This window comes from Crocodylus porosus, unplaced genomic scaffold (genome assembly GCF_001723895.1).
Source record: "Crocodylus porosus isolate Cpor-Errol unplaced genomic scaffold, CroPor_comp1, whole genome shotgun sequence".
Taxonomy (NCBI): domain Eukaryota; kingdom Metazoa; phylum Chordata; order Crocodylia; family Crocodylidae; genus Crocodylus; species Crocodylus porosus.
The window spans coordinates 89,169,174-89,181,853 of record NW_017728886.1 but is presented as its reverse complement, the minus strand read 5'-3'; the positions used below and the strand labels follow the sequence as shown (position 1 = coordinate 89,181,853).

The window sequence follows — 12,680 nt, the reverse complement described above, 5'->3', positions numbered from 1 at the left end:
ATAAGCGTTTTCAAAAGCCTGTTTTCACTTGCTGATAAGCCCTCTAAACTTTTGCCCTGCTGAACTAGTTTTCCAGGTTTGTGTCTATCTCTTGGTAAAGAAAACCCTAAACATTTTTTTTTTTTGAGTTAGAAGTAAAAAAAAAAAAAGTGAAATTTGCTCCAAAATAAATAAATGTAAGGTTGGAAGAAGAAGAGGAGGAAGACCGTTTTTTTCCTGCCCACTGTTCTCCAAGCTGTAGGTTTAAAAATAGAGCTTTGGTAGCCATCAACAAGTCTAAAGCAAAGACCTTGCTTGCCTGTGAAATGCAGCAGTGAAGTGCCCCTTCCGGACTTAAATGTAGAAGTTTGAATGCTGTTCCGTGAGATGGGGAGAGTCGCCTATTCTTTCGCCACTGGAGGTTAGCTGTCCTCCCCAACATGGTTTTTACCATGTCATAATCAGTTGCCTGGCCTGAACAGTTTCTGAAGTTATTAGATTATGGAATGGAGATCTTGCTTCGTAATGCAGGAGAAGTGGGTTACGTATAGTATGTATAGCTTTGCTTTCTCTTTGGTTTTTTTCCCTTGGAAGTTTCAGCACAATGTTGTGAGTTTGTGAAGATTAAAAAACAAAACAAAGCTCCTCCCTCACAACAAGAGGGAGAGTTGCCACATGACCTTGGTTTAAACCTTTCGGAGGCCAGACACTGTCAAGAACGTGCAGTAAACAAGCGGTTAGAAAAAAGGAAACGTATATTTAAAGAAGTCTTAGATGTTACTTGTGATGTTAGTAGGTAAATGTAATAGTGGGTAAGGATGCTTGGTGTAGACTTATTATTATTTATTTTCAGGGCCAGCAAAATTCTGTCCCTTTTTATAAGTTATAGGGTAGCCAAGAACAGGAACATCCATTCCTCATTTGATACCTGGGCTAAGGGAAGCTGCCATATAAACTCTGGAAACTGACACACTAACTGATGTAATTGTTGTACAACACAAATGAGAAGCTTCCTTGTTGCTTCGCATGTTTTCCTTTTATTTTCTGTTTCTCCACTCTGCTTGTTCTTCTTTCTCTCCCTTCTAACCTTGGGTACATCCCTACAAATATGTGGTTGTGTTGCAATAGTTTGCTTATACCTGTCCACCTGGTATTGATTTGAAATTGTTCTTGAGCTAAAATGCAAATGAGCAACATTCCCTAACATTAGGTTCTCTCATAATTGCCAGTGTTAGTTTCAGTTCTGCAAAGACTTACTCAAAGTGATTAACTATATTCTGTGACTGGTCTCAGTGGAAGTCAGTGGGACTTGGTGTGTAAATTGTCACTGTTTTCAGGGTTGGGGTGTGTGTCCGTTGGGTGGAGTGGGGTTTATGCATCATCTTTCGGAAGCATTTGATACAGACTGCTGGACCAGATAGGTCACTGGTCTGTTCAAGTAGCAATTCCTGTGTTTTCAGGAAGAGTACAGAGACTTTTCTAAACCATAGGAAGAAGTTTGCAGGTTTTCAGTTTGGAGACAATTGCGTGGGATTTGGTGAGGTCCTGCATTTTGGTGACATTGCAACTGCTGTGCCAATATCCTGGTCTGATCTCTCCTTGTCACTTAGATTCCCTTTGCTGTCACCAGCATGGCTGTCTTTGTCACTGTCAGCCACCTAAGATTAACTGATACTCATCTTCAAATCACGTGCCGTTGACAAACTGGTGTTCTTTTGTATTAGGGTTCAGTGCATTGAGTGAGATGAAATGTGTCAAATGTGTTAAATTATGACTAAAAGGCAGCAAAAAAAAGCCTACTAACTCTACTGACAAAGGATGATGCAGAAGCGATTTACAGCATGTTAATTCTAAATGCCTATACATCTCTTTCCTCTTAGACTGGCTACAATTTATTAATGTAATTATTGCCTCAACTGACATCTTGTGGATAAAGGACTCGTAGATTTGAGGAAAGCTGTACAAACACGTTTAGTTAAGTAACAAATCAAAAACCTTTTCAGAGGGTAAGAAAGCCTGCCCTTATTTCCAGGTGTTTTAATAAGCATGATGTTTTAAACAAATATAGGACCCGTGCTGGCCGGTGCCTGTGAAATCCTGCTCTTGGCTTAGAAAGGGGGAAATAGTCTGTTTTAGGAGTAGGGTTTTTTAATATTTAATTGTTCAGCAGTCATGTATAAGTGCAGAAAACAAATTTAGGTAGCTAATGTTTTAAAGTACTCCTTTTTTTTTTTTTCTGGTAGGGAGAAACTGAATAATTTTTTAGCATGTCACACTTCTGAGGGCATTCAAGACCTGTAAGAATTTTTAAAGAAGCATGAAATATTTAGGAACCACCTCCTTACTTGCAGAATTTTTAAAACATGTTTTGCAAACTTCTCGGGTCCAAACTTTTTTTTTTAATATTTGATGTCTCAGAGTTAAAATAATTTTGTGAATGTGGCTGGCAGAGAAAAGTCACCAGGTTCTCCCTTGCTAACATGGATGTTCAAAGGTGACTTGTTTTAGCTGTGGAATGATTGTACTTAGACCTTTTAAAGGTCTGGGATATTTCTTAGTTTGGGGCCAGTCGTCTTGCCTACTTCAAGGAAGGTATAGGCAGGCAAACTGGTGTATCCACAGGTTGAAATCAATGCTGCCAAGGCTCATTCAAGGCTTGAAATACCTTTGAAAGGACTTTCTTCAAATAGAAATCACAAGTTATATAGTGGAGTAGCTCTTGTTTATCAGATGGTTAGTATTATTAGGGAGGAGCTGGAACCTGCCTTATTGTTGCAAATGAAATCATAAAGCATTCTCTGAGCAAGATAATTCTTAGCAGTTGAGTAGTAAAGATGCTACTTTGAATGAAACTTTTTTGTATCATCTTAGTTTTAACTCTCACACTGTGTCACTTGTTTTGACAGGCTACTTAAAATTCTCTGTTTATTACTTTAACTACATCATTTTAGTTGTCACTGTCTGACTGCAGAAAAAGATTTATCAGTGAAAGGAAACAGAACAGAATTTAGAGTAAAGATCTGGGCAAAGCAGTAGTATGATTTGGGGCGCTAGGATGGTGTTGACAAATATAGAATTGATGTGCAATCTGAGCCAATTTCTGACTCTTGTAGAAGGCCAGCCAGTTCTCTGGCTGCTTTGTCATACATAAGGCTGAAGATGCATGTATCCACTTCATGCTTCCTTCCAGAAAAGAAGTTTTGCTTTATATGGCTCAGGGAAATGAACAAAAATATTATAGTTTAAACCAGATTTAAGTCTTCACACAAGTCAGCTGCCCACAAAATACTCAGCTTTATTTTCTTTCTAATTAGTTCTCTAACTGATACCAGTAGCGAAATTTGAGTTGAATTATATGGTTTATAACTGGCTCCTCCATTCTCTTCAATGTAGGACTGAACCTTTTATTCTTTTGAACTTTGGTCTTCAGAATTAGCTGTGTGGCAACTAATAAGATCTGTGTAATTCATTTCTGTGGGTTTTTTTAAAAAAAAACAAAACATCCAAAACCCTTTTAAATCCATTTGGGTCTAATCTTTTTATTCAGTGCTAAAGGGGATGCATATTAAATATTTGTTCTTAAAATGAGGTTATTTGGTGTCCTGGATGGTTCAAAGTGCTCTGTGGATCTGTCTTAATTTTTATTTTCTTATGTCAATGACCCTTCCTGATAGAAGGGTCCGGCAATGAGGTTAACTAAGGCAGAGTTCACAACCTAATTGCCCTTTTGATATTGCTGGATACTTAATAAAGTTAAAAGCAAAGAGCTATTATGGATACTCCGAATATCCTCATGTCTTTTTTTGTCACAGTTGCCTTTGGAGTAAACTTTTATCAGATATATTGTAATATTGTGAGCAGCAAAACCAGGGTGGCTAACTGTCAGTAAATTTAGTGACTGTCAGTTTTGGGGGGAAAAAAATCCCAACAGGCTGAAAATGGCTGTCAGAAAAGTGCATCACAGTGTTTAGCCATCAGTAAAAATACTACACTACAGCTTGATTGAAGCTCTGACAGGCAGACCACAGTTGTGCCATCTGGGCTAGGGACAGACATTAAAAAAGCCTGAGCCTCAATTTAGTTAATCTTTGCAGGTTAATCTAACCTGGCTAGACTAAATCAGTTTTGTAACCAGACGGACATCACAGAGATACTAGAGCAGCCCTCCCTTCCATTGCACAGAGCTGAGCTGAGGGGGTCATGGCCAGGCCCTGGCAGGACCTCTGATTAGGGAGGGGTCCTCCCCTTGATAACAGGACATTTATCAGCTCTGTTATCAGCATTTAACATCTTATCAGAAAATAAAGCCTCACTCATTACAAGCTTTTTCTTAAACAGCTTTTTCCAAAGGAAGGAATGCAGGGACGTTACCATCTGAGCTGTTGATTACCTCATCACTCCCTTCTGCTGCACTCTGGCCATTTGCCACCCCTCTGCCTCCTGCTCCATGCTTTGGCAGCTCACCACCCCTTGGCCCTGCATGGGCTGATATGCCCTTGGCCCCGCACACTCCTAGGTATGGGTCTGCTCTGACATGGTATTTTGTTGGTGACAAGTGTTTTACGTTCAGCCCCTGGGAGGGCCACATACCTTTGCGCTTTTACCATTTGTTTTTGTTATTTTTATAATAGGGGTTTAAAAATTAAGTCTCTCTCTTTCTCTTTTACTGTCTTATTCCAAAACGAAATGTATAAGTAGCTGAAAGCTAAACTTTCACAATTTAGACTTTTGTTCTTATGTATAGATTTGAGCTCATAAAAACTGTTAAGTAAAAACCAGACAAAAAATATCTCCCCCCCCAAAAAAAAACTTACCCGAAAAACAAAGCAAACCAAGATGAAGTGCACATTCTGTTTAAACAGATCTTTTAAATTTTCAGCCTGCAATAATTCTTTAGCATGTAAAGATCAAATGGTGTCACTTGGGTTGCTGATTTCTTCCCCCCCCCCCCCAACTATTTAATTCCATGTCCATATTGATTTAATTAATTTCTTTGGCTGTTATGAATCAACTTCTTTTGTTATCAGCCAGACATCCAAATGTAGGCTTTCATATTCATAATACTGACCAGCATTATACATCATTTAGGCCAGTGATTCTCAACCAGAGTGCTGTAGCACCCTAGGGTGTTTTGACACTTTCAAGCATGCCGTGTGCTGCTGTGCAGTGTTAGCCCTGTTCTGTACAGACATTATTCATAGGATGAACCCAGAGATTTCAAACAGGAATCCAGAGTGTTAAAAACATTCTGACCTGTTGGAGTTCTTTGCAACAGAAGAATTGCTCTACTATTTTCCCATAGTCAAAAATGAGTGAATGCTAAGAGCTGGTATTTTCTAAGGGGTGCCTTGAGTCTAATGAGGCTGAGAACCACTCCTCTAGGATAAAATAAAGACTCCAGTTATAAAACCTGCATTTTATAAGCTCCAATTATAAAACCTCCATCCACTGATTCCCGGATACTGTTTTCCTCCTTTTACAATTCTTAAGCCCCTCTCATATATTGTATGCAAACCACTTTCTGAGATCCACCAAAGAATGTACAGTCTTCCTAAGCTTAAATACTTGGTTACTATTCAAATGCATGCCACATTTCCCTCTTACTTAACTTTGTTTTCTTCTTAGCTTTGATTTTTAAGATGAAATAAGGTATTTTTCTGTTGCGTAATTGGTTATGTTGTATTCAGAGTGTATACTACAAATACATAAGTATTTTTGCTATAAGAAGTAATTATGAGTGCATCTTTAGTAGAGGTATACTGATACATCAGTCCATATCATATTGGCACTAATAAAAGGAAAACTGACTTTATTGACAATTGTGGTTTTTTTTGGCTGATAATGGATCTGTGTACAGGACAAGGGTGGGCTGCCTTTTGCAGGCTAGGGTTGGAGGTGGCATTGGATTCTTCCTGGTTGGGGGGGTTGGGCTGGGGCTATGCTTGGAGTGGGCAGTGGTGACGTTGGGAGGGTGGGGCTACAGACATCCCAAAATTCACTGTAGTCCCCTGTAACCTTCCCCTCCTGTTGCTGCCCACCCCAAGCGCAGCCCCAGCCCAACTCCCATCCTGCTGGGAAAAGCCCAGTGCTCCCCACCCAGCCCACAGCAGGCAGCCTACTCTCACCATGCACACAAATCCAGGGGGCACATAGCTCCCATGCCTCCCCCAGAGGTGCATGCAGTGGCGGGAGCCACTCATGGCTCCATCCCATGCCCCACCCTTGCCCTGTCTGGTCAGTGCCTACCTCTGTCTGAGCCCTAGCCCGACTCCCTCCCCCACCATGAGGGCCTTGATCCTGCACCCCGCTGCCCTTATGCCCCAACAGATTTACCAGCCAGATACTGCTCTCCAAGGTGCCTGGCTTACATATCAACAGTTTGATCGGTTAACAATATAAATGTCTGATATAATTGGGCATTGGTATCTGCCTAAAAAATCTTTATTGGTGCACCCCTAATCTTTACATTCTACTCCATGCTTTCTACAATGAGCTTGTTAGTAGCTAATATTATTAGAACTATGCTCTACTTCGGGGGCAGGCAGTTATTTTGACTGGAGGGCCACTTTAATGAGTTTTGGTGAGCTGTGGAGGGCAGCAAGGATAACCCTGGCCCCTGGTCACCATCTTAGGAATGCCTGCCTGCCACTGCTGCCACTCCCCCCTACTCACTCACCACTGCTTCTGGCCCCTGCCCACCTGTCGCTGTGGCTCCAGCCCACCCTGGCCTGCAACATGCAGTTCCCAGCTGCATGGCTGGAACCTCATGGTGTGACATGGAACCAGCTCAGCCTGGTGTGGGTTCCATGGTGTGGGAAGATCATGATGGTTTCTACTCTCCCCATTGCCTCCTGGCCAGGCAGGCCCTGCCAACTCCATGCTGCATGGTGCAGCATGGATCCAGCTCGGCCTGGTTTCCGCAGTGTGGATTGATTGCTGCGGTTTCCTCCCCTCCCTCCATCCAATCCTATCCAACTTTCTACTTGGAGGGAGGGCAGAGAACAGCCAAAGGGTCACCAGACTAGAAGCCACAGAAGCTTCCAGCTGGGGACTGGGGGAGGGGCAGGTCCAGGTGGGCCTTGCTGCTCAGCCACTGGGTCCTGCTGCCACTGGTGCTTTTGTCATCTTTGACAAGCAGCCCCATGCAGATCATTTTCTGAAAGTTTTAGGGGCCCCATGGGCTAGATAGAATGGCCTGGTGGGCCAGATGCAGCCCATGGACTGTATTTTGCCTGCCCCTCCTACATCTTCACTTGTTAGTATGCAACCCTAACAAGTGTGCTTCCTAGCTCAATCACTCCATTCTACATTCTAAATTTTCCCTCTTGTTTTGGAGTAAGCTGTTCTAGCTAAGTGCAAGCAGTGCTTTGTCATTGCTTTAGTTGTTAAAAGGCAATTATTCATTGAATAGTCGTGTCCTTTTCCCATGACTGAAACTCTAGTGCATCTTCTCTGCCATTTGTGTGTCTAAGGCCCCCTCCACACATGCAAGTAAAAGTGTAAAGGGACCAAGGCATGATCCACACGATCATGCTTCCTGTCATGCCACTACATGGGCATGGTGGGAATTGTGCATTAAATTCCATCATGCCTTATTGCTGCATGTACCTCTGTGTCTGGGAGATAATCTCCCACTATCAGGGGTGTGTAAAACCTCTGGGGCTGGGAGATCATGGTAACTGTGATCAGAGGTGGAGGTAGAAAAAAAATATTTGGAGTGGCTAAGCACAAGCGCATGTCCCCCCCTCAGTAGGTAAGCCTGTGGGGGAAGGAGTGGGGCAGGAGAAAGGGGGTGCAGATCGAGGCCCCCATGGTGAGGGAGGGAGTGGGGCACAGGCAGGAGCAGGAGCTAGGGTGAGTCAGAGCCTGGGCAGTTCGTCCAGGGGCTCCTGCTGCTGCATGCACCCTGGTGGAGGCCCAGGGGACACAGGGCAATCCCCCCGCCCCCCCAATCTGCATGGGGTGGAGGCAGCTGATGCTGCCTGCTGGGCTTTGCTTCCTGCTGCAGCTGTCCCAGGACTAGTGCAGCTCCATGTGCGTCCCACTGCTAGGTGGGCAGGGGGCACGGTGCGGTCTGGTAGCAGCAGGCATGTGGCATTGTGCTGCTTGCGGGACAGCTGCAGCAGGGAGCAAAGCCCAGCACGCAGCAGCAGCTGCCTCTGCCCCACATACAGACTGGGGGGCACGTGCCACTGGGACTCTGCCAGGGTGTGCGCAGGAGTGGGATCTCCCTGTGCCCCTGGGTGAACCACCCAGGCTCCAATTGTTCCACCACCTGGCCTGGTCGGGGCCCCGCTCACCCCAGCCCCTTCTGCCTGTGCCTTATTCCCTTCTTCATTGTGGGGGCCTCAATCTGCATCCCTCCAGACCCTTCCTCTTCATAGAATAGATTGATACTTGCCTGCCATGCTGGGCAGCCAGTGATTTCACATGCTGGGCTGCAATCCTGGTTGCGTATGCCCCCCTTCCCACCCTGCTGACCTGAGGCTGTACCTGCTGTCCTGCATTTGGTGGGGCCGAGCCCCATTAGCCCTAGCCTTCCACTGCCTATGGCTGTGATGTCCTAGTCCTGTGAGTTTTTTGTGCATCCTCAAGGCTGCAAGATTGTAGCCACAGTCCGTGGGTTCCCAGCCCCAGGGGAAACCCAGCTACACCTGCAAATCAAAGCTCAGTAGCAACCAGCTATAAAGTTAGTACAGGTTTTTGAGGTCTAACTTTATAGCTGGTTGGAGCTTTTTATGGCATGATAGGTACAAGCACATATAGCTGGTGTCAAGGTAATTGTACAATTAACCAATTAATTGTAGGAAACCTGTAACTTGTAGAGGGGGCCAAAGGCCCATCTGCTGGTGTGTAGCTGAACTACTGGTCAGTGAAAGAGATGGCTACAGTGTTCCCTGCAGTAGGAGTAATCATTGATGTAGTCTTTTATCAGAGAAAAGACTTATTACATAGATGTGTGCTTTCTAAATCCTAACAACCTTTAAAAGCATAGGAAGGATTTTGGAAGGATTGGCTCCTAAGAAGCTAGTCTACTGCTGATTCTCAGAGCTCTTTTCCTTTTGTTAAATTGCATCTATACACAAGGAAATACCAGTTTCCAGTATAAGGAGTAAAGGGCGCTTATGTGCACATATGCTAAAATAACACCAGTTTTCATGTCAGAATTCCTCAGAGTTTTGGCATTAATAAAATATTATTTTGCATTAGAAAATGTTGTCCTCATTAGAAAGTCAAAAACAACTGTATTGCAAAGGACAGTGTTTGTTATACAAGGTGACATTAATGGTGGAGCAAAGGCCCTTTTGTTTAATTTTGTTTGTTTGTTTTATAGCTGGATTATTAAGAACAAAGAGTGACACAACAGCATAATATGATGAACCAAACATGAAGAGGGAAAGTGTTGTTGGTGATGAACTATGTATAGCCAAAAATAATTTCCCTTTTGGGAAATAAGACTTGCACCCTGTCATCTATTTTTAAATAAGTATGGTGGTGGTTTTCAATCCTGATGGAATATTAACTTAAGTCAAGTTGGCTACTATCCTGTGTTTACTACTGGGGTGGGGAGGAGGGAAGGGAGGGGCAGAAGTGTATCTTGAGAGTAGTTCATTTTTCAAGCTGATTCACAGCTGAAATAGTCTTGAAGAGGTGTACTCCTCTTCCACCACTGGCACCATTGTTACACAAGGAAGTGAATGTAAAAGAAAGTTTGGAAATCTATTCCTGCATATTTTCAAGACTTGAAAATTCAGTCCTTCATTTCAAGAATACAGACCAGCTGATATTGTTTACCACTAATAAACATTTGCTTTATGATGTGAGGGAGTGGGGCCTAGGAGCGGCCATGTACTCCCTAGCGCCCCCTACCGTCATGTAAGGTGGACTCAGCACCCTCGGATTCTCGCCTGCCACAACTTTGACACCCTGGGGCCTATACTGTGACTCTCGCGCCGTGCGTTTCCCGCGCTTGGGGCTCAGGTGGCCGTAGCCATGCTTGGCCCCTTGACCCTTTCTTGGGTTGTTTGCCCCACTGGGCAAACTGCCGCCCTCCTGGGCTGGGGTCCAAACCCCCGTGCACAGCGCAAACAGTTGTTGTGCCCCACTGGCACTGTGCCCCTACTGGGCACTGGGAACCCCCAAGCTGTTGGGGAGCCCCCATGAAGCCTCCTCTCACCCCTACAGCTTCACCCGGTCCTCTGGTGTAACTGTAACCGAAACCTGAGCCACCTGGCTACAACATAGAGCCTCCCCGCTCCTAAGGCCAACTCCAAGCCCCTCTAGGGCTCCCAACCCTATCCCCCTTTAGGGTGTTCTCATCCCTGGCATCATCGCAGCCCGTCCGCGTGGTAAGGTTGCAACCACCAACTCCGGCCACTCAGCTCAGCCACAGAGCTCCTGCTCCTGTGGCAGCCGGAAGGGAACTACTGGTCAGGCTCTGGCCTGGGCTGTTATTAAGGGCCTGGCCCTGCCCCCTTCCGGTCACCTGACTGGCTGGTTGCCATAGCAACCCACAGCTGCACTGCCCTGTTGATTGGCAGCTCGGTTCCTTTTACTTACATGGCGCAGGACACCTTGGTGCTCCTGTGACATATGATGATAGAGTTTTGAAGCTAGGAGGTCTGAAATATGGTAGATATGAATGATGAAGATAAATGGAAAATAAGACTGTGTGTGTAGGTAAGGAGTCTTATACTGTGTCTGGTATTGGAGAGCCTCTAGTAACTCTACTATTGGCTAGGTGAGCAAAACTCCTTCCTGATCCAGTGCTTGTCGAAGTTGTCTTCAGTGTGCGCTGGCTCTGGCCCCTAATTTGCAGTTGACCTCCAAGTCCTTCCAAATGGTCACTTTCACCTCCTTGCTCATATTTTAATGCTTGCACATTTTTTGTTTGACTTGCCAAACTAGTATATTTGAGGGAACTGAGTGCCTTGCAGGATCAGACCATAATTCTGTGAGGACAGCTGGGATGGGGTACTTTCCAGTTGACTGCCCTCTGTGGCAAGTGCTAACACTGTGTTTTAAGACGTTTTTCTATGTTATCTGGTCTGTAAGAGATGTTTATGACTTTTTTTTGTTGTTCTTCTGAATTTTGGGAGAGGCTATATAGCTGTTCTTGTTAAGAGAAGAAGATAGAAACTAGATCATTTTGAAGTGAACTAAGTTTCCAGTCTCTCCCAGAATTATTTGGAAATTCTCCAAAGAAAACTAATCCTTTCTTTATTTTTATGTATTTTTACAAAATTGTTAGTAAGAAGTGTAATTTTCTCCTGCTTTCACTGTTGTCAACTAGATATTGGAAAAGGGAAGAAGATATTGGAGAATCTCAGTTGGATTGGTTGCTACTTCTTCCAGCACTTCTGACTTATTTCCCCAAACATTTGGCACCCAGTTTAATTTTAAAAAAATCTGAATTAATATGATCTTTTTTTACTCTTGTTTTCTTGGGGAAACTACCAGATTTCTGCTCCATAAATTTGAAAAATGTGGGAGCGATGCAGTTCTTTTAGGTTCGTGTTAAGAAAGGGAGTGCCTTATTGCTGAAAACATTCCCAAACACTGATGCCAAGGCTGTTGCTCCCTATTTTACTTGACTAGCAAAGAACAGAGTTGAGATCTGGGACTATCTAGGAAATCTTCCAGTTTTAGAAGACTGGTAAAGTACTGAGGAAAGTAGTGGAAGCCCTGTTTCTCTGAGACCTATTATAATAGGCTAGTCAAAGGATCAGAAAAATGAATCTGTAGAGAGAAGTGCTGCAGTGGCAGGAATGTGAACTATAAAGCCTGGCAAACTATAAACCCTGTAGGTTTCTTCTGTATGTCACTTTTGTGACTTGTGATTTACTTATAATTGGTGACTTTCATTTTCCACCATCTGGGAGGAATACTACAAACACCTATGGAGAAGTGTAATGGAGTGACAATTATTAACCTGTTAACCTCTTTTCAGAATAAGTTTGTTCAAAGTCCCTCAAATGTTTTTAGAGCTGTTTTGATAGTTATCAAAGCCCAGTTCCTAATTCAGTGGCCCAGTGATTGTCAACCAGGGTGCCATGAAAGCCTTTGAAGGGTGGTGTGGGGACGAGGAGATAAGATTAAATGCAGGCTCCAATGAGGAGAAAAGTTGAGGCTTTTCCCTTCCAACTGCTCTTCCTCCCTACACTTACTTCAGTGCAGTCTGTTGTCAGCTGTTCTTCCTCCTTCCTCGACCCTGCTGCAAGGAGGTGTAAGACCTAGGATAAATAAATTTACTTTGAAATGTGGTGATGCTCAATTCAGGAAAGTTATGGAAGGGTGCATTGAGTCTTAAAAAGGTTGAAAACCACTGCAGTAGTGGGTCAAGGAATTTTATATTCCAAAATGACTATTCAGTTAGTCATACTGGAGTAAATTTATTCCAGTGAAAGTTGATTGAAGCTTGACTCCAATTGTATTACATTTTTTTTTCTACTTTGTAATGGCTTACCACACTTGCACAATCTCTTGGAAGGCTGCAGCCTTTTCCTCTAAGGCAGGGGTGGGCAGTTATTTTGGCTGCAGGGCCACTTAACAAGCTTTGGCTGCAAGGGTAGCCCCACCCCTTAACCTGCCCCCCGGTTGCCATCTTGGGACCAGAAGTCCCGCCCCATCTCCTGACTTCTGCCAAGAAAAGTCCTTCCCCTCACCCCAGAAGTACTCCTTTTGGAAAGAGGGTTTGCCAT

The 12,680-nt window shown here is 44.0% G+C and overlaps 1 protein-coding gene across 4 annotated transcripts in view; it reads left to right on the top strand.

Moving 5' to 3' along the window:
• Positions 1 to 12,680, top strand: part of VPS41 (VPS41, HOPS complex subunit) — a 154,315-nt gene that overhangs the window by 32,849 nt on the left and 108,786 nt on the right. The window lies entirely within an intron of this gene.